The sequence below is a fragment of the Chiloscyllium punctatum genome, chromosome 5 (assembly GCF_047496795.1).
Source record: "Chiloscyllium punctatum isolate Juve2018m chromosome 5, sChiPun1.3, whole genome shotgun sequence".
NCBI classification, from domain to species: Eukaryota; Metazoa; Chordata; class Chondrichthyes; order Orectolobiformes; family Hemiscylliidae; genus Chiloscyllium; species Chiloscyllium punctatum.
Window position 1 is genome coordinate 41,880,250 of NC_092743.1, and position 26,986 is coordinate 41,907,235.

At 53.7% G+C, this 26,986-nt stretch overlaps 10 non-coding genes across 10 annotated transcripts; 5 read left to right on the forward strand and 5 right to left on the reverse strand.

Annotated features, from left to right (window-relative positions):
• The first annotated feature begins 3,696 nt into the window (after positions 1-3,696).
• On the forward strand, positions 3,697-3,769 carry trnam-cau (transfer RNA methionine (anticodon CAU)). The gene has a single exon. It is a non-coding gene; the product is annotated as a tRNA-Met (tRNA).
• A 5,696-nt stretch (positions 3,770-9,465) lies between these two features.
• On the forward strand, positions 9,466-9,538 carry trnam-cau (transfer RNA methionine (anticodon CAU)). Its single transcript has one exon. It is a non-coding gene; the product is annotated as a tRNA-Met (tRNA).
• Positions 9,539-9,819: 281 nt separating this feature from the next.
• Positions 9,820-9,892, reverse strand: trnaa-cgc (transfer RNA alanine (anticodon CGC)). Its single transcript has one exon. It is a non-coding gene; the product is annotated as a tRNA-Ala (tRNA).
• Positions 9,893-15,036: 5,144 nt separating this feature from the next.
• On the forward strand, positions 15,037-15,109 carry trnam-cau (transfer RNA methionine (anticodon CAU)). The gene has a single exon. It is a non-coding gene; the product is annotated as a tRNA-Met (tRNA).
• Positions 15,110-15,390: 281 nt separating this feature from the next.
• On the reverse strand, positions 15,391-15,463 carry trnaa-cgc (transfer RNA alanine (anticodon CGC)). Its single transcript has one exon. It is a non-coding gene; the product is annotated as a tRNA-Ala (tRNA).
• Positions 15,464-20,808: 5,345 nt separating this feature from the next.
• trnam-cau (transfer RNA methionine (anticodon CAU)) lies at positions 20,809-20,881 on the forward strand. Its single transcript has one exon. It is a non-coding gene; the product is annotated as a tRNA-Met (tRNA).
• Positions 20,882-21,162: 281 nt separating this feature from the next.
• On the reverse strand, positions 21,163-21,235 carry trnaa-cgc (transfer RNA alanine (anticodon CGC)). Its single transcript has one exon. It is a non-coding gene; the product is annotated as a tRNA-Ala (tRNA).
• Positions 21,236-23,364: 2,129 nt separating this feature from the next.
• trnam-cau (transfer RNA methionine (anticodon CAU)) lies at positions 23,365-23,437 on the forward strand. The gene has a single exon. It is a non-coding gene; the product is annotated as a tRNA-Met (tRNA).
• Positions 23,438-23,718: 281 nt separating this feature from the next.
• On the reverse strand, positions 23,719-23,791 carry trnaa-cgc (transfer RNA alanine (anticodon CGC)). Its single transcript has one exon. It is a non-coding gene; the product is annotated as a tRNA-Ala (tRNA).
• Positions 23,792-26,274: 2,483 nt separating this feature from the next.
• trnaa-cgc (transfer RNA alanine (anticodon CGC)) lies at positions 26,275-26,347 on the reverse strand. Its single transcript has one exon. It is a non-coding gene; the product is annotated as a tRNA-Ala (tRNA).
• Positions 26,348-26,986: the final 639 nt, after the last annotated feature.

Here is a 26,986-nt window from a genome sequence, read left to right on the forward strand (position 1 = left end):
GAGCGGATAGACCCGTCTGCCCGTGACCAGGTGTATCTACGCTGCGCTCCGTCTGCAGGGGCGCTGAAGACGTCGTGCAGCTTGGCGTCTTTGACCGTTTCCATCAGGGCCCTGGACGTAGCGTCCGGTTTACTGTCCCCCCCGCCGGATCGTCCATCAGCATCAATGATGCAGTTGAAGTCTCCGGCCAGAATGACCGGCCTGGACGTAGCCAGCAGCAGTGGAAGCTGTTGCAGGACGGCCAACCGTTCACTCTTACCCACTGGGGCGTACACGTTGATTAGTCTCACGGGAGCGTTTCTGTATTTGACGTCCACGACGAGGAGGCGCCCGCCCACCACCTCCTTAACCTCGGAGATGGTGAAGTTGCCTCCCCGCAACAGGATACCCAGGCCGGAGGCGCGGCTATCGTTGCCCCCCGACCACACTGACGGCCCGTGGGCCCACAAGCTCGACCATCTCCTGTAACTGCTGAGGTGCGGTATCCCGCACTCTGGAGGAACACAACATCCACGCAGTCAGTCAGCACTCACTTGAACGTGTCGCAAGTCTCCAATCAGTCAGACAGCGCTCTCGAGTGCTACCTCACACTTGTTGTGACTGCTGGCGCCGATCGGTTCGTTTGGATTCTGGAATCTCAGAGCGTCTCGCTGGCGATTCTTTCGGCGGCACCGTGTTTTCCAGAAGACTTCGCGCACGTGCTGCTGCTGCTGCTGCTCGGATGTGTCGATAGTCGCGTCGCGTTGTTCGGGAGAATACAGCGTGCAATCTCGAGACGAAATCGCCTGCTGCTCTCAGCTCATCCTTCCGAAGCACCATGGGGGCTAAGCAAGTGCACAGCGTAGGGGAATTAGCTCAAATGGTAGAGCGCTCGCTTCGCATGCGAGAGGTGCCAAGCGCAAGACATACCGGGCTTTGCCGCGCTTCTGACGCCACGGCTCTGCGGTACCGCGAGTGGGCCGTGTCTCTGCACGGGCCAGAGCCCAGCATGTAACGGGCGAGGTGCGTGATTGTGGATTGAAAGCCGATATCCTGGCCTCGCTCGAGCTGCAGCTTTCTGACGAGGGTTGCTCTGTGGCTCGCGGCACCTTGAAAACCGGCCTATTTGGGCACACGGTATGAGCCTCGGCTGCCGGCTGGCCTTCTTAGCGCAGTAGGCAGCGCGTCACTCTCATAATCTGAAGGTCCTGAGTTCAATCCTCAGACGAAGGCAAGACTGTGGTCTTTGTCACCGGACGTGTTTTCTTTCTCTCCGCGGGCAATAATAATTGCTTTGGACAGCTTCACGCCTGATTTGAACTGACCACACCAGAGCAAACGCGTTGCTGGAAGGTTTAACATCTGGGCGACACGTGCTCAACTTTTTTTTCTGCACAGCATTTTGTAAACTCACCATCGTGCTATCTGTGCAGCAGCAAAGACTGGAGCCACACGCAGGGTTCACGCGAGGGTCACACTGCTTGTGTCTCAAGCGTGTCCCCAGGAAAAGATCTGTGGAGAATGTGGGCAACGATCCCACTACCTCTCGCATGCGAAGCGAGCGCTCTACCATTTGAGCTAACTCCCCTACGACGTGCACTTGCTTAGCCCCCATGGTGCTTCGGAACGATGAGCTGAGAGCAGCAGGTGATTTCCTCTCGAGATTGCACGCTGTATTCAACCGAACAACGCGACGCGACTATCGACACATCCGAGCAGCAGCAGCAGCAGCACGTGCGCGAAGTCTTCTGGAAAACACGGTGCCGCCGAAAGAATCGCCAGCGAGACGCTCTGAGATTCCAGAATCCAAACGAACCGATCGACGGCAGCAGTCACAACAAGTGTGAGGTAGCACTCGAGAGCGCTGTCTGACTGATTGGAGACTTGCGACACGTTCAAGTGAGTGCTGACTGACTGCGTGGATGTTGTGTTCCTCCAGAGGGCTCCCTGCTGCTCGTGGTTTGCAACTGCAGACGTCACAGCACACCAACAGGCAGACTTCTCTGAAGAAGAAGAAGAAGAAGAAGAAGAAGAAGAAGGTTTATTTTGGAGAAAGAGAACACTTGGGGCTGTTACCAGATGAAAAAAGAGGGCTTCTCCTTCATCCTCGTGAGCTGCAGCCCTGCGGTCAGGTTCCGCAAAGTGCTGCTTTCAGATACACGCCAAGCAGGCCGAGATGCAAAGAGCAACCGCCACTCGTCTGAAGCAGCACCCGCGAGCCCTGTCTGACCGGTAGGGCCTTTCCTAAGTGCTGACCTGCTCGGATGCGTTGCTGTTCAACTTGTGCAACTGTGGAAGTGGCACACCCCGTGCAGGCCAGATTTCATGAAGAGGAAACGAAGAGAAGTCCACAGGCAGTTTTCCGACAGGAATGGAAGACTCCTTCGTCCGGACGTTGACATAGTAAGTTGTCATCGAGCAGTTTAGAGCGCCGCTTCGCGGGATAACTTTGCTTGAAAGGAGTCATAGAGTCATAGAGATGTACGTCACGGAAAGAGACCCTTCGGTCGGACCTTTCCGACCAGATATCCCATCCCAATCTAGTCGTACCTGCCGGCACCCGGGCCATATCCCTCCAAACCCTTCCTATTCATATAGCCACCCAGATGCCTTTTAAATATTGCAATTGTACTCGCCTCCGCCACTTCCTCTGGCAGCTCATTCCATACACGTACCACCCTCTGTGTGAAAAAGGTGCCCCTTAGTTCTCTTTCATATCTTTTCCCTCTCACCCTAAACCTCTGCCCTCTAGTGCTGGTCTCCCGCACCCCAGGGAAAAGACTTTCTCTATTTATCCGATCTATACGCCTCATGATTTTATATCAACCATACAAATATCTCAGCAAGGGGCCCAGCAATCACTTCCTTAGCTTCCCCCAGACCTGATCAGGTCCTGGGCATTGATCCACTTGTACGCGCTTCAAGGCATCCAGCATTCCTCCTCTGCAATGTGGACAATTTTCAAGATGTCACCATCCATTTCCCTATATTCTATACTTCTCCCTACATTCTATCCTTTTCCACAGTAAACACTGATGCAAAATACTCGTTTAGTATCGGCCCAGCCTCTCCTGCGGCTCGGCACAAAGGCCGCTGTGCTGATCCTCGAGGGGCCCTATTCTCTCCCTAGTCACCCTTTTGTCCTTATAATGTATTTGCAAAATCCCTTTGGATTTTCCTTAACTCTATCTGCCAAAACTATCTCAGGTCCCCTTTTTACCCTCCTGATTTCCCTACTGTCTTTACACTCTTGTACGGATTCACTCGATCTATCCTGTGTATACCTGACATGTGCTTCCTTCTTTTCCTTAAGCAAACCCTCATTTTCTTAGGCTCTTTGGTAAACGGAAGCACCTCCCTTCTTGCCTGCATGGAGTGCTGAGCAAAGGATCTTAGTGCGCTGTGACGTGGCTCTCCAGTAGCGGAGCCATCGAGACAAAGAAGTGAAAGGCTTTGCCGAATGTTGCCTGCCAAGCGCAAGACATGCCGGGCTTTGCCGAGCTCCTGACGCCACGGCTCTGCGGTACCGCGAGTGGGCCGTGTCTCTGCACGGGCCAGAGCCCAGCACGTAACGGGCGACGTGCGTGATTGTGGATTGAAAGCCGATATCCTGGCCTCACTGGAGCTGCAGCTTTCTGACGAGGGTTGCTCTGTGGCTCGCGGCACCTTGAAAACCGGCCTATTTGGGCACGCGGTATGAGCCTCGGCTGTTGGCTGGCCTTCTTAGCGCAGTAGGCAGCGCGTCATTCTCATAATCTGAAGGTCCTGAGTTCAATCCTCAGAGAAGGCAAGACTGTGGCCTTTGTCACCGGACGTGTTTTCTTTTTCTCCGCGGGCAATAATACTTGCTTTGGACGGCTTCACGCCTGATTTGAACTGACCACACCAGAGCAAACGCGTTGCTGGAAGGTTTAACATCTGGGCGACACGTGCTCAACTTTTTTTTCTGCACAGCATTTTGGGAACTCACCATCGTGCTATCTGTGCAGCAGCAAAGACTGGAGCCACACGCAGGGTTCACGCGAGGGTCACACTGCTTGCGTCTCAAGCGTGTCCCCAGGAAAAGCACTGTGGAGAATGTGGGCATCGATCCCACTATCTCTCGCATGCGAAGCGAGCACTCTACCATTTGAGCTAATTCCCCTACGACGTGCACTTGCTTAGCCCCCATGGTGCTTCGGAACGATGAGCTGAGAGCAGCAGGTGATTTCCTCTCGAGATTGCACGCTGTATTCAACCGAACAACGCGACGCGACTATCGACACATCCGAGCAGCAGCAGCAGCAGCACGTGCGCGAAGTCTTCTGGAAAACACGGTGCCGCCGAAAGAATCGCCAGCGAGACGCTCTGAGATTCCAGAATCCAAACGAACCGATCGGCGCCAGCAGTCACAACAAGTGTGAGGTAGCACTCGAGAGCGCTGTCTGACTGATTGGAGACTTGCGACACGTTCAAGTGAGTGCTGACTGACTGCGTGGATGTTGTGTTCCTCCAGAGGAACATTGATGCTGATGGACGATCCGGCGGGGGGGACAGTAAACCGGACGCTACGTCCAGGGCCCTGATGGAAACGGTCAAAGACGCCAAGCTGCACGACGTCTTCAGCGCCCCTGCAGATGGAGCGCAGCGTAGATACACCTGGTCACGGGCAGACGGGTCTATCCGCTCAAGGATAGATTACCTGTTTGTGTCCCGAACGCTCTCGGTCAGATCCACCGACGTCAAGCCGGTGTTCTTCTCTGACCACTGCCTCCTGCTGGCCGACTGTCACCTACAGGACGAACAGCGGGCGGGCAAGGGAACGTGGAAACTGAACACTAAGCTGTTGACCCCGGGAAACATCGAAGAGCTCAAGAGGGATTACGCAGGTTGGAGAACCGTGAAGCCCCTCTTTGAGTCTCCAGCGGACTGGTGGGAAACGGTAAAAGGGAACATCAAGAGGTTCTTTATCCTCAAAGGTGTCCAGGAGGCGAGAGAGAGGCGGGGAAAACTGTCCCAGCTCCAGGAAAGTATGCAGAACCTGCTCCTGCTGCAGACGATGGGGGTGGATGTCACGGAGGACCTCAAGGAGGTGAAGGGCCAGCAAGCCTCGCTCTTTGCCTCGGAGGCCTCCAGGATAATCTTCCGGTCCAGGGTCCGCTCGGTGGAGCAGGACGAGACGTGCTCACGTTTCTTCTTCCAGAAGGTGCACAAAGAGAGCTCCGTGCTCAGCAGCCTGAAGAAAGAAGATGGCTCGGTAACGTCATCTCAGGCTGACGTCATGAGGATCAGCAAATCCTTCTACGCCAGCCTGTATGACTCGAAGCCGACCGACAGCGCGGCCTCCCAGTCGTTCCTGTCCTCTATCACGGAGGTCCTAGATGACGGAACATGAGAGAGGCTGGACCAGCCGCTATCTCTGGATGAACTGACCAAGGCCCTCGAGTCCTTCGAAAAGAATAAAACTCCCGGAAGCGACGGCTTACCGGTCGAGGTTTATTCCGCTCTTTGGGACTTGATCGGCCAGGACCTGCTGGAGGTGTATGTCAGTATGCTTCGGGCAGGTACCATGAGTGAATCCATGAGGAAAGGCATCATCACCCTCGTCTACAAGCGGAAGGGGGAGAGGGAGGAAATTAGAAATTGGAGACCGATCTCACTGTTAAATGCAGACTACAAAATCCTGTCAAAGGTCATCGCCAACCGGGTCAGGTCTGCTCTGGGATCGGTGATCCACCCGGACCAAACCTGTGCTGTACCGGGCAGGAAGATCTCTGAGAGTCTCGCACTCCTCAGGGATACGATCGCCTACGTGCAGGACAGGGGGGTGGACACCTGCCTCATCAGCCTGGACCAGGAGAAAGCCTTTGACAGGATATCGCATACATATATGAGGGATGTCCTCTCCAAAATGGGCTTTGGGGAGGGAATCGGAAATTGGATCAGACTGCTCTACACCAACATTGTCAGTGCAGTCTCAATCAATGGGTGGGAATCAGATAGCTTCCCTGTAAGATCTGGAGTCAGGCAGGGATGCCCCCTCTCACCCGCCTTGTTTGTGTGTTGCATAGAGCCATTTGCCGAATCCATCAGGAAGGATGCGAGCCTGAGAGGGGTGACTATTCCTGGCAGCGGGGGCCTGCAGGTTAAGGCCTCCCTGTACGTGGATGACGTCGCTGTTTTCTGCTCGGATCCGCTGTCCGTGCACAGACTCGTGTGCATCTGCGACCAGTTCGAACGGGCCTCGGGGGCCAAGGTAAACCGAGGCAAGAGCGAGGCCATGCTCTTCGGGAACTGGGCCGACCAATCCTCTATCCCCTTCACCGTCAGGACTGACCACCTGAAGGTGCTGGGTATTTGGTTCGGGGGGGCTGGGGCGTGCGCCAAGACCTGGGAGGAGCGGATCAGGAAGATGAGACAGAAACTAGGCAGATGGGGGCAACGGTCGCTCTCCATCGCGGGAAAAAACCTGGTCATCAGGTGTGAGGTACTCTCAGTATTGCTATATGTGGCACAGGTCTGGCCTATCCCCAGGACCTGTGCCGCCGCAGTCACCCGGGCCATCTTCCAATTCATTTGGAGATCAAAGATGGACCGGGTCCGAAGAGACTCAATGTACAAAGACCGGTGCAATGGGGGAAAAAACACGCCCAATGCCACCCTCACCCTGATGGCCACCTTTGTGTGTGGCTGCATCAAGCTGTGCGTGGATCCCCGGTACGCAAACACCAAGTGTCACTACGTACTGAGGTTCTACCTGTCCCCGGTGTTGCGAAGGATGGGCCTGGCCTCGCTGCCGCGGAACGCTCCGAGTAGTTGGACCGTTCCGTATCACCTGTCCTTCGTGGAGATATTTATGAGGAAAAACACCTTTGACCACAAGTCCATCAGGAAGTGGTCAGCACGTAGCGTCCTTGAGACCCTTCGGGAAAAGGAGAGGGCGGATCCTGTCGAGCGGTTCCCTGAGCAGACTGTCAAAGCCATTTGGCAGAATGCCTCATCGCCAGAACTTTCCAACAAGCACCAAGACGTGGCTTGGCTGGTGGTGAGAAGGGCTCTGCCTGTGAGATCCTTTATGCACGCCCGGACTCTCTGCCGCACCGCACGCTGCCCTCGAAGTGGCTGCGGGGGGGACGAGACTGTCACACACCTCCTTCTGGAATGTGCCTATGCAGAGGAAGTCTGGAGAGGAATGCAGTGGTGCTTGTCGAGGTTCGTCCCGAGCAGCGTCGTGACGCGGGACTCCGTGCTCTACGGCCTGTTCCCCGGGACTCACACCGAGACGAACATTAACTGCGCCTGGAGGATCATCAACTCGGTGAAGGACGCTCTCTGGGCGGTCCGAAACCTGTTGATCTTCCAGCTGAAGGAGTTGACCCCGACCGAGTGTTGCAGACTGGCACATTCCAAGGTCCAAGACTACGTGTTGAGGGACGCGCTGAAGCTTGGGGCAGCTGCCGCCAAGGCGCGGTGGGGAAAGACCACTGTGTAAGATCGGCCTGCCGAAAGAAGAACAGGGGGCCCATACAGACGTTTTTTTGGGCTCTGCTGATGCCTCAGCCAAATATATGTATATATACAAGATTGAAAAAATGCACAGGATTGTAAAGGACAAGAATAAAGTCGAATCTGTGTTTGTAAATATGGACATATGTATGGCATGATCCAATGTACAGACCATCAAATCATTTATGAATAAAGTATATTTTTTGAAATAAAAAAAAAAGTTGTGTTCCTCCAGAGGGCTCCCTGCTGCTCGTGGTTTGCAACTGCAGACGTCACAGCACACCAACAGGCAGACTTCTCTGAAGAAGAAGAAGAAGAAGAAGGTGTATTTTGGAGAAAGAGAACACTTGGGGCTGTTACCAGACGAAAAAAGAGGGCTTCTCCTTCATCCTCGTGAGCTGCAGCCCTGCGGTCAGGTTCCGCAAAGTGCTGCTTTCAGATACACGCCAAGCAGGCCGAGATGCAAAGAGCAACCGCCACTCGTCTGAAGCAGCACCCGCGAGCCCTGTCTGACCGGTAGGGCCTTTCCTAAGTGCTGACCTGCTCGGATGCGTTGCTGTTCAACTTGTGCAACTGTGGAAGTGGCACACCCCGTGCAGGCCAGATTTCATGAAGAGGAAACGAAGAGAAGTCCACAGGCAGTTTTCCGACAGGAATGGAAGACTCCTTCGTCCGGACGTTGACATAGTAACTTGTCATCGAGCAGTTTAGAGCGCCGCTTCGCGGGAAAACTTTGCTTGAAAGGAGTCATAGAGTCATAGAGATGTACGTCACGGAAAGAGACCCTTCGGTCGGACCTTTCCGACCAGATATCCCATCCCAATCTAGTCGTACCTGCCGGCACCCGGGCCATATCCCTCCAAACCCTTCCTATTCATATAGCCACCCAGATGCCTTTTAAATATTGCAATTGTACTCGCCTCCGCCACTTCCTCTGGCAGCTCATTCCATACACGTACCACCCTCTGTGTGAAAAAGGTGCCCCTTAGTTCTCTTTCATATCTTTTCCCTCTCACCCTAAACCTCTGCCCTCTAGTGCTGGTCTCCCGCACCCCAGGGAAAAGACTTTCTCTATTTATCCGATCTATACGCCTCATGATTTTATATCAACCATACAAATATCTCAGCAAGGGGCCCAGCAATCACTTCCTTAGCTTCCCCCAGACCTGATCAGGTCCTGGGCATTGATCCACTTGTACGCGCTTCAAGGCATCCAGCATTCCTCCTCTGCAATGTGGACAATTTTCAAGATGTCACCATCCATTTCCCTATATTCTATACTTCTCCCTACATTCTATCCTTTTCCACAGTAAACACTGATGCAAAATACTCGTTTAGTATCGGCCCAGCCTCTCCTGCGGCTCGGCACAAAGGCCGCTGTGCTGATCCTCGAGGGGCCCTATTCTCTCCCTAGTCACCCTTTTGTCCTTATAATGTATTTGCAAAATCCCTTTGGATTTTCCTTAACTCTATCTGCCAAAACTATCTCAGGTCCCCTTTTTACCCTCCTGATTTCCCTACTGTCTTTACACTCTTGTACGGATTCACTCGATCTATCCTGTCTATACCTGACATGTGCTTCCTTCTTTTCCTGAAGCAAACCCTCATTTTCTTAGGCTCTTTGGTAAACGGAAGCACCTCCCTTCTTGCCTGCATGGAGTGCTGAGCAAAGGATCTTAGTGCGCTGTGACGTGGCTCTCCAGCAGCGGAGCCATCGAGACAAAGAAGTGAAAGGCTTTGCCGAATGTTGCCTGCCAAGCGCAAGACATACCGGGCTTTGCCGAGCTCCTGACGCCACGGCTCTGCGGTACCGCGAGTGGGCCGTGTCTCTGCACGGGCCAGAGCCCAGCATGTAACGGGCGAGGTGCGTGATTGTGGATTGAAAGCCGATATCCTGGCCTCACTGGAGCTGCAGCTTTCTGACGAGGGTTGCTCTGTGGCTCGCGGCACCTTGAAAACCGGCCTATTTGGGCACGCGGTATGAGCCGTGGCTGTCGGCTTGCCTTCTTAGCGCAGTAGGCAGCGCGTCAGTCTCATAATCTGAAGGTCCTGAGTTCAATCCTCAGAGAAGGCAAGACTGTGGCCTTTGTCACCGGACGTGTTTTCTTTCTCTCCGCGGGCAATAATAATTGCTTTGGACGGCTTCACGCCTGATTTGAACTGACCACACCAGAGCAAACGCGTTGCTGGAAGGTTTAACATCTGGGCGACACGTGCTCAACTTTTTTTTCTGCACAGCATTTTGTAAACTCACCATCGTGCTGTCTGTGCAGCAGCAAAGACTGGAGCCACACGCAGGGTTCACGCGAGGGTCACACTGCTTGCGTCTCAAGCGTGTCCCCAGGAAAAGCACTGTGGAGAATGTGGGCATCGATCCCACTACCTCTCGCATGCGAAGCGAGCGCTCTACCATTTGAGCTAATTCCCCTACGACGTGCACTTGCTTAGCCCCCATGGTGCTTCGGAACGATGAGCTGAGAGCAGCAGGTGATTTCCTCTCGAGATTGCACGCTGTATTCAACCGAACAACGCGACGCGACTATCGACACATCCGAGCAGCAGCAGCAGCAGCACGTGCGCGAAGTCTTCTGGAAAACACGGTGCCGCCGAAAGAATCGCCAGCGAGACGCTCTGAGATTCCAGAATCCAAACGAACCGATCGGCGCCAGCAGTCACAACAAGTGTGAGGTAGCACTCGAGAGCGCTGTCTGACTGATTGGAGACTTGCGACACGTTCAAGCGAGTGCTGACTGACTGCGTGGATGTTGTGTTCCTCCAGAGGGCTGAATCCACCGACGTCAAGCCGGTGTTCTTCTCTGACCACTGCCTCCTGCTGGCCGACTGTCACCTACAGGACGAACAGCGGGCGGGCAAGGGAACGTGGAAACTGAACACTAAGCTGTTGACCCCGGGAAACATCGAAGAGCTCAAGAGGGATTACGCAGGTTGGAGAACCGTGAAGCCCCTCTTTGAGTCTCCAGCGGACTGGTGGGAAACGGTAAAAGGGAACATCAAGAGGTTCTTTATCCTCAAAGGTGTCCAGGAGGCGAGAGAGAGGCGGGGAAAACTGTCCCAGCTCCAGGAAAGTATGCAGAACCTGCTCCTGCTGCAGACGATGGGGGTGGATGTCACGGAGGACCTCAAGGAGGTGAAGGGCCAGCAAGCCTCGCTCTTTGCCTCGGAGGCCTCCAGGATAATCTTCCGGTCCAGGGTCCGCTCGGTGGAGCAGGACGAGACGTGCTCACGTTTCTTCTTCCAGAAGGTGCACAAAGAGAGCTCCGTGCTCAGCAGCCTGAAGAAAGAAGATGGCTCGGTAACGTCATCTCAGGCTGACGTCATGAGGATCAGCAAATCCTTCTACGCCAGCCTGTATGACTCGAAGCCGACCGACAGCGCGGCCTCCCAGTCGTTCCTGTCCTCTATCACGGAGGTCCTAGATGACGGAACATGAGAGAGGCTGGACCAGCCGCTATCTCTGGATGAACTGACCAAGGCCCTCGAGTCCTTCGAAAAGAATAAAACTCCCGGAAGCGACGGCTTACCGGTCGAGGTTTATTCCGCTCTTTGGGACTTGATCGGCCAGGACCTGCTGGAGGTGTATGTCAGTATGCTTCGGGCAGGTACCATGAGTGAATCCATGAGGAAAGGCATCATCACCCTCGTCTACAAGCGGAAGGGGGAGAGGGAGGAAATTAGAAATTGGAGACCGATCTCACTGTTAAATGCAGACTACAAAATCCTGTCAAAGGTCATCGCCAACCGGGTCAGGTCTGCTCTGGGATCGGTGATCCACCCGGACCAAACCTGTGCTGTACCGGGCAGGAAGATCTCTGAGAGTCTCGCACTCCTCAGGGATACGATCGCCTACGTGCAGGACAGGGGGGTGGACACCTGCCTCATCAGCCTGGACCAGGAGAAAGCCTTTGACAGGATATCGCATACATATATGAGGGATGTCCTCTCCAAAATGGGCTTTGGGGAGGGAATCGGAAATTGGATCAGACTGCTCTACACCAACATTGTCAGTGCAGTCTCAATCAATGGGTGGGAATCAGATAGCTTCCCTGTAAGATCTGGAGTCAGGCAGGGATGCCCCCTCTCACCCGCCTTGTTTGTGTGTTGCATAGAGCCATTTGCCGAATCCATCAGGAAGGATGCGAGCCTGAGAGGGGTGACTATTCCTGGCAGCGGGGGCCTGCAGGTTAAGGCCTCCCTGTACGTGGATGACGTCGCTGTTTTCTGCTCGGATCCGCTGTCCGTGCACAGACTCGTGTGCATCTGCGACCAGTTCGAACGGGCCTCGGGGGCCAAGGTAAACCGAGGCAAGAGCGAGGCCATGCTCTTCGGGAACTGGGCCGACCAATCCTCTATCCCCTTCACCGTCAGGACTGACCACCTGAAGGTGCTGGGTATTTGGTTCGGGGGGGCTGGGGCGTGCGCCAAGACCTGGGAGGAGCGGATCAGGAAGATGAGACAGAAACTAGGCAGATGGGGGCAACGGTCGCTCTCCATCGCGGGAAAAAACCTGGTCATCAGGTGTGAGGTCCTCTCAGTATTGCTATATGTGGCACAGGTCTGGCCTATCCCCAGGACCTGTGCCGCCGCAGTCACCCGGGCCATCTTCCAATTCATTTGGAGATCAAAGATGGACCGGGTCCGAAGAGACTCAATGTACAAAGACCGGTGCAATGGGGGAAAAAACACGCCCAATGCCACCCTCACCCTGATGGCCACCTTTGTGTGTGGCTGCATCAAGCTGTGCGTGGATCCCCGGTACGCAAACACCAAGTGTCACTACGTACTGAGGTTCTACCTGTCCCCGGTGTTGCGAAGGATGGGCCTGGCCTCGCTGCCGCGGAACGCTCCGAGTAGTTGGACCGTTCCGTATCACCTGTCCTTCGTGGAGATATTTATGAGGAAAAACACCTTTGACAACAAGTCCATCAGGAAGTGGTCAGCACGTAGCGTCCTTGAGACCCTTCGGGAAAAGGAGAGGGCGGATCCTGTCGAGCGGTTCCCTGAGCAGACTGTCAAAGCCATTTGGCAGAATGCCTCATCGCCAGAACTTTCCAACAAGCACCAAGACGTGGCTTGGCTGGTGGTGAGAAGGGCTCTGCCTGTGAGATCCTTTATGCACGCCCGGACTCTCTGCCGCACCGCACGCTGCCCTCGAAGTGGCTGCGGGGGGGACGAGACTGTCACACACCTCCTTCTGGAATGTGCCTATGCAGAGGAAGTCTGGAGAGGAATGCAGTGGTGCTTGTCGAGGTTCGTCCCGAGCAGCGCCGTGACGCGGGACTCCGTGCTCTACGGCCTGTTCCCCGGGACTCACACCGAGACGAACATTAACTGCGCCTGGAGGATCATCAACTCGGTGAAGGACGCTCTCTGGGCGGTCCGAAACCTGTTGATCTTCCAGCTGAAGGAGTTGACCCCGACCGAGTGTTGCAGACTGGCACATTCCAAGGTCCAAGACTACGTGTTGAGGGACGCGCTGAAGCTTGGGGCAGCTGCCGCCAAGGCGCGGTGGGGAAAGACCACTGTGTAAGATCGGCCTGCCGAAAGAAGAACAGGGGGCCCATACAGACGTTTTTTTGGGCTCTGCTGATGCCTCAGCCAAATATATGTATATATACTAGATTGAAAAAATGCACAGGATTGTAAAGGACAAGAATAAAGTCGAATCTGTGTTTGTAAATATGGACATATGTATGGCATGATCCAATGTACAGACCATCAAATCATTTATGAATAAAGTATATTTTTTGAAATAAAAAAAAAAGTTGTGTTCCTCCAGAGGGCTCCCTGCTGCTCGTGGTTTGCAACTGCAGACGTCACAGCACACCAACAGGCAGACTTCTCTGAAGAAGAAGAAGAAGAAGAAGAAGAAGAAGGTGTATTTTGGAGAAAGAGAACACTTGGGGCTGTTACCAGACGAAAAAAGAGGGCTTCTCCTTCATCCTCGTGAGCTGCAGCCCTGCGGTCAGGTTCCGCAAAGTGCTGCTTTCAGATACACGCCAAGCAGGCCGAGATGCAAAGAGCAACCGCCACTCGTCTGAAGCAGCACCCGCGAGCCCTGTCTGACCGGTAGGGCCTTTCCTAAGTGCTGACCTGCTCGGATGCGTTGCTGTTCAACTTGTGCAACTGTGGAAGTGGCACACCCCGTGCAGGCCAGATTTCATGAAGAGGAAACGAAGAGAAGTCCACAGGCAGTTTTCCGACAGGAATGGAAGACTCCTTCGTCCGGACGTTGACATAGTAAGTTGTCATCGAGCAGTTTAGAGCGCCGCTTCGCGGGAAAACTTTGCTTGAAAGGAGTCATAGAGTCATAGAGATGTACGTCACGGAAAGAGACCCTTCGGTCGGACCTTTCCGACCAGATATCCCATCCCAATCTAGTCGTACCTGCCGGCACCCGGGCCATATCCCTCCAAACCCTTCCTATTCATATAGCCACCCAGATGCCTTTTAAATATTGCAATTGTACTCGCCTCCGCCACTTCCTCTGGCAGCTCATTCCATACACGTACCACCCTCTGTGTGAAAAAGGTGCCCCTTAGTTCTCTTTCATATCTTTTCCCTCTCACCCTAAACCTCTGCCCTCTAGTGCTGGTCTCCCGCACCCCAGGGAAAAGACTTTCTCTATTTATCCGATCTATACGCCTCATGATTTTATATCAACCATACAAATATCTCAGCAAGGGGCCCAGCAATCACTTCCTTAGCTTCCCCCAGACCTGATCAGGTCCTGGGCATTGATCCACTTGTACGCGCTTCAAGGCATCCAGCATTCCTCCTCTGCAATGTGGACAATTTTCAAGATGTCACCATCCATTTCCCTATATTCTATACTTCTCCCTACATTCTATCCTTTTCCACAGTAAACACTGATGCAAAATACTCGTTTAGTATCGGCCCAGCCTCTCCTGCGGCTCGGCACAAAGGCCGCTGTGCTGATCCTCGAGGGGCCCTATTCTCTCCCTAGTCACCCTTTTGTCCTTATAATGTATTTGCAAAATCCCTTTGGATTTTCCTTAACTCTCTCTGCCAAAGCTATCTCAGGTCCCCTTTTTACCCTCCTGATTTCCCTACTGTCTTTACACTCTTGTACGGATTCACTCGATCTATCCTGTCTATACCTGACATGTGCTTCCTTCTTTTCCTGAAGCAAACCCTCATTTTCTTAGGCTCTTTGGTAAACGGAAGCACCTCCCTTCTTGCCTGCATGGAGTGCTGAGCAAAGGATCTTAGTGCGCTGTGACGTGGCTCTCCAGCAGCGGAGCCATCGAGACAAAGAAGTGAAAGGCTTTGCCGAATGTTGCCTGCCAAGCGCAAGACATACCGGGCTTTGCCGAGCTCCTGACGCCACGGCTCTGCGGTACCGCGAGTGGGCCGTGTCTCTGCACGGGCCAGAGCCCAGCATGTAACGGGCGAGGTGCGTGATTGTGGATTGAAAGCCGATATCCTGGCCTCACTGGAGCTGCAGCTTTCTGACGAGGGTTGCTCTGTGGCTCGCGGCACCTTGAAAACCGGCCTATTTGGGCACGCGGTATGAGCCTCGGCTGTCGGCTGGCCTTTTTAGCGCAGTAGGCAGCGCGTCAGTCTCATAATCTGAAGGTCCTGAGTTCAATTCTCAGAGAAGGCAAGACTGTGGCCTTTGTCACCAGACGTGTTTTCTTTCTCTCCGCGGGCAATAATAATTGCTTTGGACGGCTTCACGCCTGATTTGAACTGACCACACCAGAGCAAACGCGTCGCTGGAAGGTTTAACATCTGGGCGACACGTGCTCAACTTTTTTTTCTGCACAGCATTTTGTAAACTCACCATCGTGCTATCTGTGCAGCAGCAAAGACTGGAGCCACACGCAGGGTTCACGCGAGGGTCACACTGCTTGCGTCTCAAGCGTGTCCCCAGGAAAAGCACTGTGGAGAATGTGGGCATCGATCCCACTACCTCTCGCATGCGAAGCGAGCGCTCTACCATTTGAGCTAATTCCCCTACGACGTGCACTTGCTTAGCCCCCATGGTGCTTCGGAACGATGAGCTGAGAGCAGCAGGTGATTTCCTCTCGAGATTGCACGCTGTATTCAACCGAACAACGCGACGCGACTATCGACACATCCGAGCAGCAGCAGCAGCAGCACGTGCGCGAAGTCTTCTGGAAAACACGGTGCCGCCGAAAGAATCGCCAGCGAGACGCTCTGAGATTCCAGAATCCAAACAAACCGATCGGCGCCAGCAGTCACAACAAGTGTGAGGTAGCACTCGAGAGCGCTGTCTGACTGATTGGAGACTTGCGACACGTTCAAGTGAGTGCTGACTGACTGCGTGGATGTTGTGTTCCTCCAGAGGAACATTGATGCTGATGGACGATCCGGCGGGGGGGACAGTAAACCGGACGCTACGTCCAGGGCCCTGATGGAAACGGTCAAAGACGCCAAGCTGCACGACGTCTTCAGCGCCCCTGCAGATGGAGCGCAGCGTAGATACACCTGGTCACGGGCAGACGGGTCTATCCGCTCAAGGATAGATTACCTGTTTGTGTCCCGAACGCTCTCGGTCAGATCCACCGACGTCAAGCCGGTGTTCTTCTCTGACCACTGCCTCCTGCTGGCCGACTGTCACCTACAGGACGAACAGCGGGCGGGCAAGGGAACGTGGAAACTGAACACTAAGCTGTTGACCCCGGGAAACATCGAAGAGCTCAAGAGGGATTACGCAGGTTGGAGAACCGTGAAGCCCCTCTTTGAGTCTCCAGCGGACTGGTGGGAAACGGTAAAAGGGAACATCCAGAGGTTCTTCATCCTCAAAGGTGTCCAGGAGGCGAGAGAGAGGCGGGGAAAACTGTCCCAGCTCCAGGAAAGTATGCAGAACCTGCTCCTGCTGCAGACGATGGGGGTGGATGTCACGGAGGACCTCAAGGAGGTGAAGGGCCAGCAAGCCTCGCTCTTTGCCTCGGAGGCCTCCAGGATAATCTTCCGGTCCAGGGTCCGCTCGGTGGAGCAGGACGAGACGTGCTCACGTTTCTTCTTCCAGAAGGTGCACAAAGAGAGCTCCGTGCTCAGCAGCCTGAAGAAAGAAGATGGCTCGGTAACGTCATCTCAGGCTGACGTCATGAGGATCAGCAAATCCTTCTACGCCAGCCTGTATGACTCGAAGCCGACCGACAGCGCGGCCTCCCAGTCGTTCCTGTCCTCTATCACGGAGGTCCTAGATGACGGAACATGAGAGAGGCTGGACCAGCCGCTATCTCTGGATGAACTGACCAAGGCCCTCGAGTCCTTCGAAAAGAATAAAACTCCCGGAAGCGACGGCTTACCGGTCGAGGTTTATTCCGCTCTTTGGGACTTGATCGGCCAGGACCTGCTGGAGGTGTATGTCAGTATGCTTCGGGCAGGTACCATGAGTGAATCCATGAGGAAAGGCATCATCACCCTCGTCTACAAGCGGAAGGGGGAGAGGGAGGAAATTAGAAATTGGAGACCGATCTCACTGTTAAATGCAGACTACAAAATCCTGTCAAAGGTCATCGCCAACCGGGTCAGGTCTGCTCTGGGATCGGTGATCCACCCGGACCAAACCTGTGCTGTACCGGGCAGGAAGATCTCTGAGAGTCTCGCACTCCTCAGGGATACGATCGCCTACGTGCAGGACAGGGGGGTGGACACCTGCCTCATCAGCCTGGACCAGGAGAAAGCCTTTGACAGGATATCGCATACATATATGAGGGATGTCCTCTCCAAAATGGGCTTTGGGGAGGGAATCAGAAATTGGATCAGACTGCTCTACACCAACATTGTCAGTGCAGTCTCAATCAATGGGTGGGAATCAGATAGCTTCCCTGTAAGATCTGGAGTCAGGCAGGGATGCCCCCTCTCACCCGCCTTGTTTGTGTGTTGCATAGAGCCATTTGCCGAATCCATCAGGAAGGATGCGAGCCTGAGAGGGGTGACTATTCCTGGCAGCGGGGGCCTGCAGGTTAAGGCCTCCCTGTACGTGGATGACGTCGCTGTTTTCTGCTCGGATCCGCTGTCCGTGCACAGACTCGTGTGCATCTGCGACCAGTTCGAACGGGCCTCGGGGGCCAAGGTAAACCGAGGCAAGAGCGAGGCCATGCTCTTCGGGAACTGGGCCGACCAATCCTCTATCCCCTTCACCGTCAGGACTGACCACCTGAAGGTGCTGGGTATTTGGTTCGGGGGGGCTGGGGCGTGCGCCAAGACCTGGGAGGAGCGGATCAGGAAGATGAGACAGAAACTAGGCAGATGGGGGCAACGGTCGCTCTCCATCGCGGGAAAAAACCTGGTCATCAGGTGTGAGGTACTCTCAGTATTGCTATATGTGGCACAGGTCTGGCCTATCCCCAGGACCTGTGCCGCCGCAGTCACCCGGGCCATCTTCCAATTCATTTGGAGATCAAAGATGGACCGGGTCCGAAGAGACTCAATGTACAAAGACCGGTGCAATGGGGGAAAAAACACGCCCAATGCCACCCTCACCCTGATGGCCACCTTTGTGTGTGGCTGCATCAAGCTGTGCGTGGATCCCCGGTACGCAAACACCAAGTGTCACTACGTACTGAGGTTCTACCTGTCCCCGGTGTTGCGAAGGATGGGCCTGGCCTCGCTGCCGCGGAACGCTCCGAGTAGTTGGACCGTTCCGTATCACCTGTCCTTCGTGGAGAAATTTATGAGGAAAAACACCTTTGACCACAAGTCCATCAGGAAGTGGTCAGCACGTAGCGTCCTTGAGACCCTTCGGGAAAAGGAGAGGGCGGATCCTGTCGAGCGGTTCCCTGAGCAGACTGTCAAAGCCATTTGGCAGAATGCCTCATCGCCAGAACTTTCCAACAAGCACCAAGACGTGGCTTGGCTGGTGGTGAGAAGGGCTCTGCCTGTGAGATCCTTTATGCACGCCCGGACTCTCTGCCGCACCGCACGCTGCCCTCGAAGTGGCTGCGGGGGGGACGAGACTGTCACACACCTCCTTCTGGAATGTGCCTATGCAGAGGAAGTCTGGAGAGGAATGCAGTGGTGCTTGTCGAGGTTCGTCCCGAGCAGCGCCGTGACGCGGGACTCCGTGCTCTACGGCCTGTTCCCCGGGACTCACACCGAGACGAACATTAACTGCGCCTGGAGGATCATCAACTCGGTGAAGGACGCTCTCTGGGCGGTCCGAAACCTGTTGATCTTCCAGCTGAAGGAGTTGACCCCGACCGAGTGTTGCAGACTGGCACATTCCAAGGTCCAAGACTACGTGTTGAGGGACGCGCTGAAGCTTGGGGCAGCTGCCGCCAAGGCGCGGTGGGGAAAGACCACTGTGTAAGATCGGCCTGCCGAAAGAAGAACAGGGGGCCCATACAGACGTTTTTTTGGGCTCTGCTGATGCCTCAGCCAAATATATGTATATATACAAGATTGAAAAAATGCACAGGATTGTAAAGGACAAGAATAAAGTCGAATCTGTGTTTGTAAATATGGACATATGTATGGCATGATCCAATGTACAGACCATCAAATCATTTATGAATAAAGTATATTTTTGAAATAAAAAAAAAAGTTCCTCCAGAGGGCTCCCTGCTGCTCGTGGTTTGCAACTGCAGACGTCACAGCACACCAACAGGCAGACTTCTCTGAAGAAGAAGAAGAAGAAGAAGAAGAAGAAGGTGTATTTTGGAGAAAGAGAACACTTGGGGCTGTTACCAGACGAAAAAAGAGGGCTTCTCCTTCATCCTCGTGAGCTGCAGCCCTGCGGTCAGGTTCCGCAAAGTGCTGCTTTCAGATACACGCCAAGCAGGCCGAGATGCAAAGAGCAACCGCCACTCGTCTGAAGCAGCACCCGCGAGCCCTGTCTGACCGGTAGGGCCTTTCCTAAGTGCTGACCTGCTCGGATGCGTTGCTGTTCAACTTGTGCAACTGTGGAAGTGGCACACCCCGTGCAGGCCAGATTTCATGAAGAGGAAACGAAGAGAAGTCCACAGGCAGTTTTCCGACAGGAATGGAAGACTCCTTCGTCCGGACGTTGACATAGTAAGTTGTCATCGAGCAGTTTAGAGCGCCGCTTCGCGGGAAAACTTTGCTTGAAAGGAGTCATAGAGTCATAGAGATGTACGTCACGGAAAGAGACCCTTCGGTCGGACCTTTCCGACCAGATATCCCATCCCAATCTAGTCGTACCTGCCGGCACCCGGGCCATATCCCTCCAAACCCTTCCTATTCATATAGCCACCCAGATGCCTTTTAAATATTGCAATTGTACTCGCCTCCGCCACTTCCTCTGGCAGCTCATTCCATACACGTACCACCCTCTGTGTGAAAAAGGTGCCCCTTAGTTCTCTTTCATATCTTTTCCCTCTCACCCTAAACCTCTGCCCTCTAGTGCTGGTCTCCCGCACCCCAGGGAAAAGACTTTCTCTATTTATCCGATCTATACGCCTCATGATTTTATATCAACCATACAAATATCTCAGCAAGGGGCCCAGCAATCACTTCCTTAGCTTCCCCCAGACCTGATCAGGTCCTGGACATTGATCCACTTGTACGCGCTTCAAGGCATCCAGCATTCCTCCTCTGCAATGTGGAAAATTTTCAAGATGTCACCATCCATTTCCCTATATTCTATACTTCTCCCTACATTCTATCCTTTTCCACAGTAAACACTGATGCAAAATACTCGTTTAGTATCGGCCCAGCCTCTCCTGCGGCTCGGCACAAAGGCCGCTGTGCTGATCCTCGAGGGGCCCTATTCTCTCCCTAGTCACCCTTTTGTCCTTATAATGTATTTGCAAAATCCCTTTGGATTTTCCTTAACTCTATCTGCCAAAACTATCTCAGGTCCCCTTTTTACCCTCCTGATTTCCCTACTGTCTTTACACTCTTGTACGGATTCACTCGATCTATCCTGTCTATACCTGACAAGTGCTTCCTTCTTTTCCTTAAGCAAACCCTCATTTTCTTAGGCTCTTTGGTAAACGGAAGCACCTCCCTTCTTGCCTGCATGGAGTGCTGAGCAAAGGATCTTAGTGCGCTGTGACGTGGCTCTCCAGCAGCGGAGCCATCGAGACAAAGAAGTGAAAGGCTTTGCCGAATGTTGCCTGCCAAGCGCAAGACATACCGGGCTTTGCCGAGCTCCTGACGCCACGGCTCTGCGGTACCGCGAGTGGGCCGTGTCTCTGCACGGGCCAGAGCCCAGCATGTAACGGGCGAGGTGCGTGATTGTGGATTGAAAGCCGATATCCTGGCCTCACTGGAGCTGCAGCTTTCTGACGAGGGTTGCTCTGTGGCTCGCGGCACCTTGAAAACCGGCCTATTTGGGCACGCGGTATGAGCCGCGGCTGTCGGCTGGCCTTCTTAGCGCAGTAGGCAGCGCGTCAGTCTCATAATCTGAAGGTCCTGAGTTCAATCCTCAGAGAAGGCAAGACTGTGGCCTTTGTCACCGGACGTGTTTTCTTTCTCTCCGCGGGCAATAATAATTGCTTTGGACGGCTTCACGCCTGATTTGAACTGACCATACCAGAGCAAACGCGTTGCTGGAAGGTTTAACATCTGGGCGACACGTGCTCAACTTTTTTTTCTGCACAGCATTTTGTAAACTCACCATCGTGCTATCTGTGCAGCAGCAAAGACTGGAGCCACACGCAGGGTTCACGCGAGGGTCACACTGCTTGCGTCTCAAGCGTGTCCCCAGGAAAAGCACTGTGGAGAATGTGGGCATCGATCCCACTACCTCTCGCATGCGAAGCGAGCGCTCTACCATTTGAGCTAATTCCCCTACGATGTGCACTTGCTTAGCCCCCATGGTGCTTCGGAACGATGAGCTGAGAGCAGCAGGTGATTTCCTCTCGAGATTGCACGCTGTATTCAACCGAACAACGCGACGCGACTATCGACACATCCGAGCAGCAGCAGCAGCAGCACGTGCACGAAGTCTTCTGGAAAACACGGAGCCGCCGAAAGAATCGCCAGCGAGACGCTCTGAGATTCCAGAATCCAAACGAACCGATCGGCGCCAGCAGTCACAACAAGTGTGAGGTAGCACTCGAGAGTGCTGTCTGACTGATTGGAGACTTGTGACACGTTCAAGTGAGTGCTGACTGACTGCGTGGATGTTGTGTTCCTCCAGAGGGCTCCCTGCTGCTCGTGGTTTGCAACTGCAGACGTCACAGCACACCAACAGGCAGACTTCTCTGAAGAAGAAGAAGAAGAAGAAGAAGAAGAAGAAGGTGTATTTTGGAGAAAGAGAACACTTGGGGCTGTTACCAGACGAAAAAAGAGGGCTTCTCCTTCATCCTCGTGAGCTGCAGCCCTGCGGTCAGGTTCCGCAAAGTGCTGCTTTCAGATACACGCCAAGCAGGCCGAGATGCAAAGAGCAACCGCCACTCGTCTGAAGCAGCACCCGCGAGCCCTGTCTGACCGGTAGGGCCTTTCCTAAGTGCTGACCTGCTCGGATGCGTTGCTGTTCAACTTGTGCAACTGTGGAAGTGGCACACCCCGTGCAGGCCAGATTTCATGAAGAGGAAACGAAGAGAAGTCCACAGGCAGTTTTCCGACAGGAATGGAAGACTCCTTCGTCCGGACGTTGACATAGTAAGTTGTCATCGAGCAGTTTAGAGCGCCGCTTCGCGGGAAAACTTTGCTTGAAAGGAGTCATAGAGTCATAGAGATGTACGTCACGGAAAGAGCCCCTTCGGTCGGACCTTTCCGACCAGATATCCCATCCCAATCTAGTCGTACCTGCCGGCACCCGGGCCATATCCCTCCAAACCCTTCCTATTCATATAGCCACCCAGATGCCTTTTAAATATTGCAATTGTACTCGCCTCCGCCACTTCCTCTGGCAGCTCATTCCATACACGTACCACCCTCTGTGTGAAAAAGGTGCCCCTTAGTTCTCTTTCATATCTTTTCCCTCTCACCCTAAACCTCTGCCCTCTAGTGCTGGTCTCCCGCACCCCAGGGAAAAGACTTTCTCTATTTATCCGATCTATACGCCTCATGATTTTATATCAACCATACAAATATCTCAGCAAGGGGCCCAGCAATCACTTCCTTAGCTTCCCCCAGACCTGATCAGGTCCTGGACATTGATCCACTTGTACGCGCTTCAAGGCATCCAGCATTCCTCCTCTGCAATGTGGAAAATTTTCAAGATGTCACCATCCATTTCCCTATATTCTATACTTCTCCCTACATTCTATCCTTTTCCACAGTAAACACTGATGCAAAATACTCGTTTAGTATCGGCCCAGCCTCTCCTGCGGCTCGGCACAAAGGCCGCTGTGCTGATCCTCGAGGGGCCCTATTCTCTCCCTAGTCACCCTTTTGTCCTTATAATGTATTTGCAAAATCCCTTTGGATTTTCCTTAACTCTATCTGCCAAAACTATCTCAGGTCCCCTTTTTACCCTCCTGATTTCCCTACTGTCTTTACACTCTTGTACGGATTCACTCGATCTATCCTGTCTATACCTGACAAGTGCTTCCTTCTTTTCCTTAAGCAAACCCTCATTTTCTTAGGCTCTTTGGTAAACGGAAGCACCTCCCTTCTTGCCTGCATGGAGTGCTGAGCAAAGGATCTTAGTGCGCTGTGACGTGGCTCTCCAGCAGCGGAGCCATCGAGACAAAGAAGTGAAAGGCTTTGCCGAATGTTGCCTGCCAAGCGCAAGACATACCGGGCTTTGCCGAGCTCCTGACGCCACGGCTCTGCGGTACCGCGAGTGGGCCGTGTCTCTGCACGGGCCAGAGCCCAGCATGTAACGGGCGAGGTGCGTGATTGTGGATTGAAAGCCGATATCCTGGCCTCACTGGAGCTGCAGCTTTCTGACGAGGGTTGCTCTGTGGCTCGCGGCACCTTGAAAACCGGCCTATTTGGGCACGCGGTATGAGCCGCGGCTGTCGGCTGGCCTTCTTAGCGCAGTAGGCAGCGCGTCAGTCTCATAATCTGAAGGTCCTGAGTTCAATCCTCAGAGAAGGCAAGACTGTGGCCTTTGTCACCGGACGTGTTTTCTTTCTCTCCGCGGGCAATAATAATTGCTTTGGACGGCTTCACGCCTGATTTGAACTGACCATACCAGAGCAAACGTGTTGCTGGAAGGTTTAACATCTGGGCGACACGTGCTCAACTTTTTTTTCTGCACAGCATTTTGTAAACTCACCATCGTGCTATCTGTGCAGCAGCAAAGACTGGAGCCACACGCAGGGCTCACGCGAGGGTCACACTGCTTGCGTCTCAAGCGTGTCCCCAGGAAAAGCACTGTGGAGAATGTGGGCATCGATCCCACTACCTCTCGCATGCGAAGCGAGCGCTCTACCATTTGAGCTAATTCCCCTACGACGTGCACTTGCTTAGCCCCCATGGTGCTTCGGAACGATGAGCTGAGAGCAGCAGGTGATTTCCTCTCGAGATTGCACGCTGTATTCAACCGAACAACGCGACGCGACTATCGACACATCCGAGCAGCAGCAGCAGCAGCACGTGCGCGAAGTCTTCTGGAAAACACGGTGCCGCCGAAAGAATCGCCAGCGAGACGCTCTGAGATTCCAGAATCCAAACGAACCGATCGGCGCCAGCAGTCACAACAAGTGTGAGGTAGCACTCGAGAGCGCTGTCTGACTGATTGGAGACTTGCGACACGTTCAAGTGAGTGCTGACTGACTGCGTGGATGTTGTGTTCCTCCAGAGGGCTCCCTGCTGCTCGTGGTTTGCAACTGCAGATGTCACAGCACACCAACAGGCAGACTTCTCTGAAGAAGAAGAAGAAGAAGAAGAAGAAGAAGAAGGTGTATTTTGGAGAAAGAGAACACTTGGGGCTGTTACCAGACGAAAAAAGAGGGCTTCTCCTTCATCCTCGTGAGCTGCAGCCCTGCGGTCAGGTTCCGCAAAGTGCTGCTTTCAGATACACGCCAAGCAGGCCGAGATGCAAAGAGCAACCGCCACTCGTCTGAAGCAGCACCCGCGAGCCCTGTCTGACCGGTAGGGCCTTTCCTAAGTGCTGACCTGCTCGGATGCGTTGCTGTTCAACTTGTGCAACTGTGGAAGTGGCACACCCCGTGCAGGCCAGATTTCATGAAGAGGAAACGAAGAGAAGTCCACAGGCAGTTTTCCGACAGGAATGGAAGACTCCTTCGTCCGGACGTTGACATAGTAAGTTGTCATCGAGCAGTTCAGAGCGCCGCTTCGCGGGAAAACTTTGCTTGAAAGGAGTCATAGAGTCATAGAGATGTACGTCACGGAAAGAGACCCTTCGGTCGGACCTTTCCGACCAGATATCCCATCCCAATCTAGTCGTACCTGCCGGCACCCGGGCCATATCCCTCCAAACCCTTCCTATTCATATAGCCACCCAGATGCCTTTTAAATATTGCAATTGTACTCGCCTCCGCCACTTCCTCTGGCAGCTCATTCCATACACGTACCACCCTCTGTGTGAAAAAGGTGCCCCTTAGTTCTCTTTCATATCTTTTCCCTCTCACCCTAAACCTCTGCCCTCTAGTGCTGGTCTCCCGCACCCCAGGGAAAAGACTTTCTCTATTTATCCGATCTATACGCCTCATGATTTTATATCAACCATACAAATATCTCAGCAAGGGGCCCAGCAATCACTTCCTTAGCTTCCCCCAGACCTGATCAGGTCCTGGGCATTGATCCACTTGTACGCGCTTCAAGGCATCCAGCATTCCTCCTCTGCAATGTGGACAATTTTCAAGATGTCACCATCCATTTCCCTATATTCTATACTTCTCCCTACATTCTATCCTTTTCCACAGTAAACACTGATGCAAAATACTCGTTTAGTATCGGCCCAGCCTCTCCTGCGGCTCGGCACAAAGGCCGCTGTGCTGATCCTCGAGGGGCCCTATTCTCTCCCTCGTCACCCTTTTGTCCTTATAATGTATTTGCAAAATCCCTTTGGATTTTCCTTAACTCTATCTGCCAAAACTATCTCAGGTTCCCTTTTTACCCTCCTGATTTCCCTACTGTCTTTACACTCTTGTACGGATTCACTCGATCTATCCTGTCTATACCTGACATGTGCTTCCTTCTTTTCCTGAAGCAAACCCTCATTTTCTTAGGCTCTTTGGTAAACGGAAGCACCTCCCTTCTTGCCTGCATGGAGTGCTGAGCAAAGGATCTTAGTGCGCTGTGACGTGGCTCTCCAGCAGCGGAGCCATCGAGACAAAGAAGTGAAAGGCTTTGCCGAATGTTGCCTGCCAAGCGCAAGACATACCGGGCTTTGTCGAGCTCCTGACGCCACGGCTCTGCGGTACCGCGAGTGGGCCGTGTCTCTGCACGGGCCAGAGCCCAGCATGTAACGGGCGAGGTGCGTGATTGTGGATTGAAAGCCGATATCCTGGCCTCACTGGAGCTGCAGCTTTCTGACGAGGGTTGCTCTGTGGCTCGCGGCACCTTGAAAACCGGCCTATTTGGGCACGCGGTATGAGCCGCGGCTGTCGGCTGGCCTTCTTAGCGCAGTAGGCAGCGCGTCAGTTTCATAATCTAAAGATCCTGCGTTCAATCCTCAGAGAAGGCAAGACTGTGGCCTTTGTCACCGGACGTGTTTTCTTTCTCTCCGCGGGCAATAATAATTGCTTTGGACGGCTTCACGCCTGATTTGAACTGACCACACCAGAGCAAACGCGTTGCTGGAAGGTTTAACATCTGGGCGACACGTGCTCAACTTTTTTTTCTGCACAGCATTTTGTAAACTCACCATCGTGCTATCTGTGCAGCAGCAAAGACTGGAGCCACACGCAGGGTTCACGCGAGGGTCACACTGCTTGCGTCTCAAGCGTGTCCCCAGGAAAAGCACTGTGGAGAATGTGGGCATCGATCCCACTACCTCTCGCATGCGAAGCGAGCGCTCTACCATTTGAGCTAATTCCCCTACGACGTGCACTTGCTTAGCCCCCATGGTGCTTCGGAACGATGAGCTGAGAGCAGCAGGTGATTTCCTCTCGAGATTGCACGCTGTATTCAACCGAACAACGCGACGCGACTATCGACACATCCGAGCAGCAGCAGCAGCAGCACGTGCGCGAAGTCTTCTGGAAAACACGGTGCCGCCGAAAGAATCGCCAGCGAGACGCTCTGAGATTCCAGAATCCAAACGAACCGATCGGCGCCAGCAGTCACAACAAGTGTGAGGTAGCACTCGAGAGCGCTGTCTGACTGATTGGAGACTTGCGACACGTTCAAGTGAGTGCTGACTGACTGCGTGGATGTTGTGTTCCTCCAGAGGGCCTTTGACAGGATATCGCATACATATATGAGGGATGTCCTCTCCAAAATGGGCTTTGGGGAGGGAATCGGAAATTGGATCAGACTGCTCTACACCAACATTGTCAGTGCAGTCTCAATCAATGGGTGGGAATCAGATAGCTTCCCTGTAAGATCTGGAGTCAGGCAGGGATGCCCCCTCTCACCCGCCTTGTTTGTGTGTTGCATAGAGCCATTTGCCGAATCCATCAGGAAGGATGCGAGCCTGAGGGGGGTGACTATTCCTGGCAGCGGGGGCCTGCAGGTT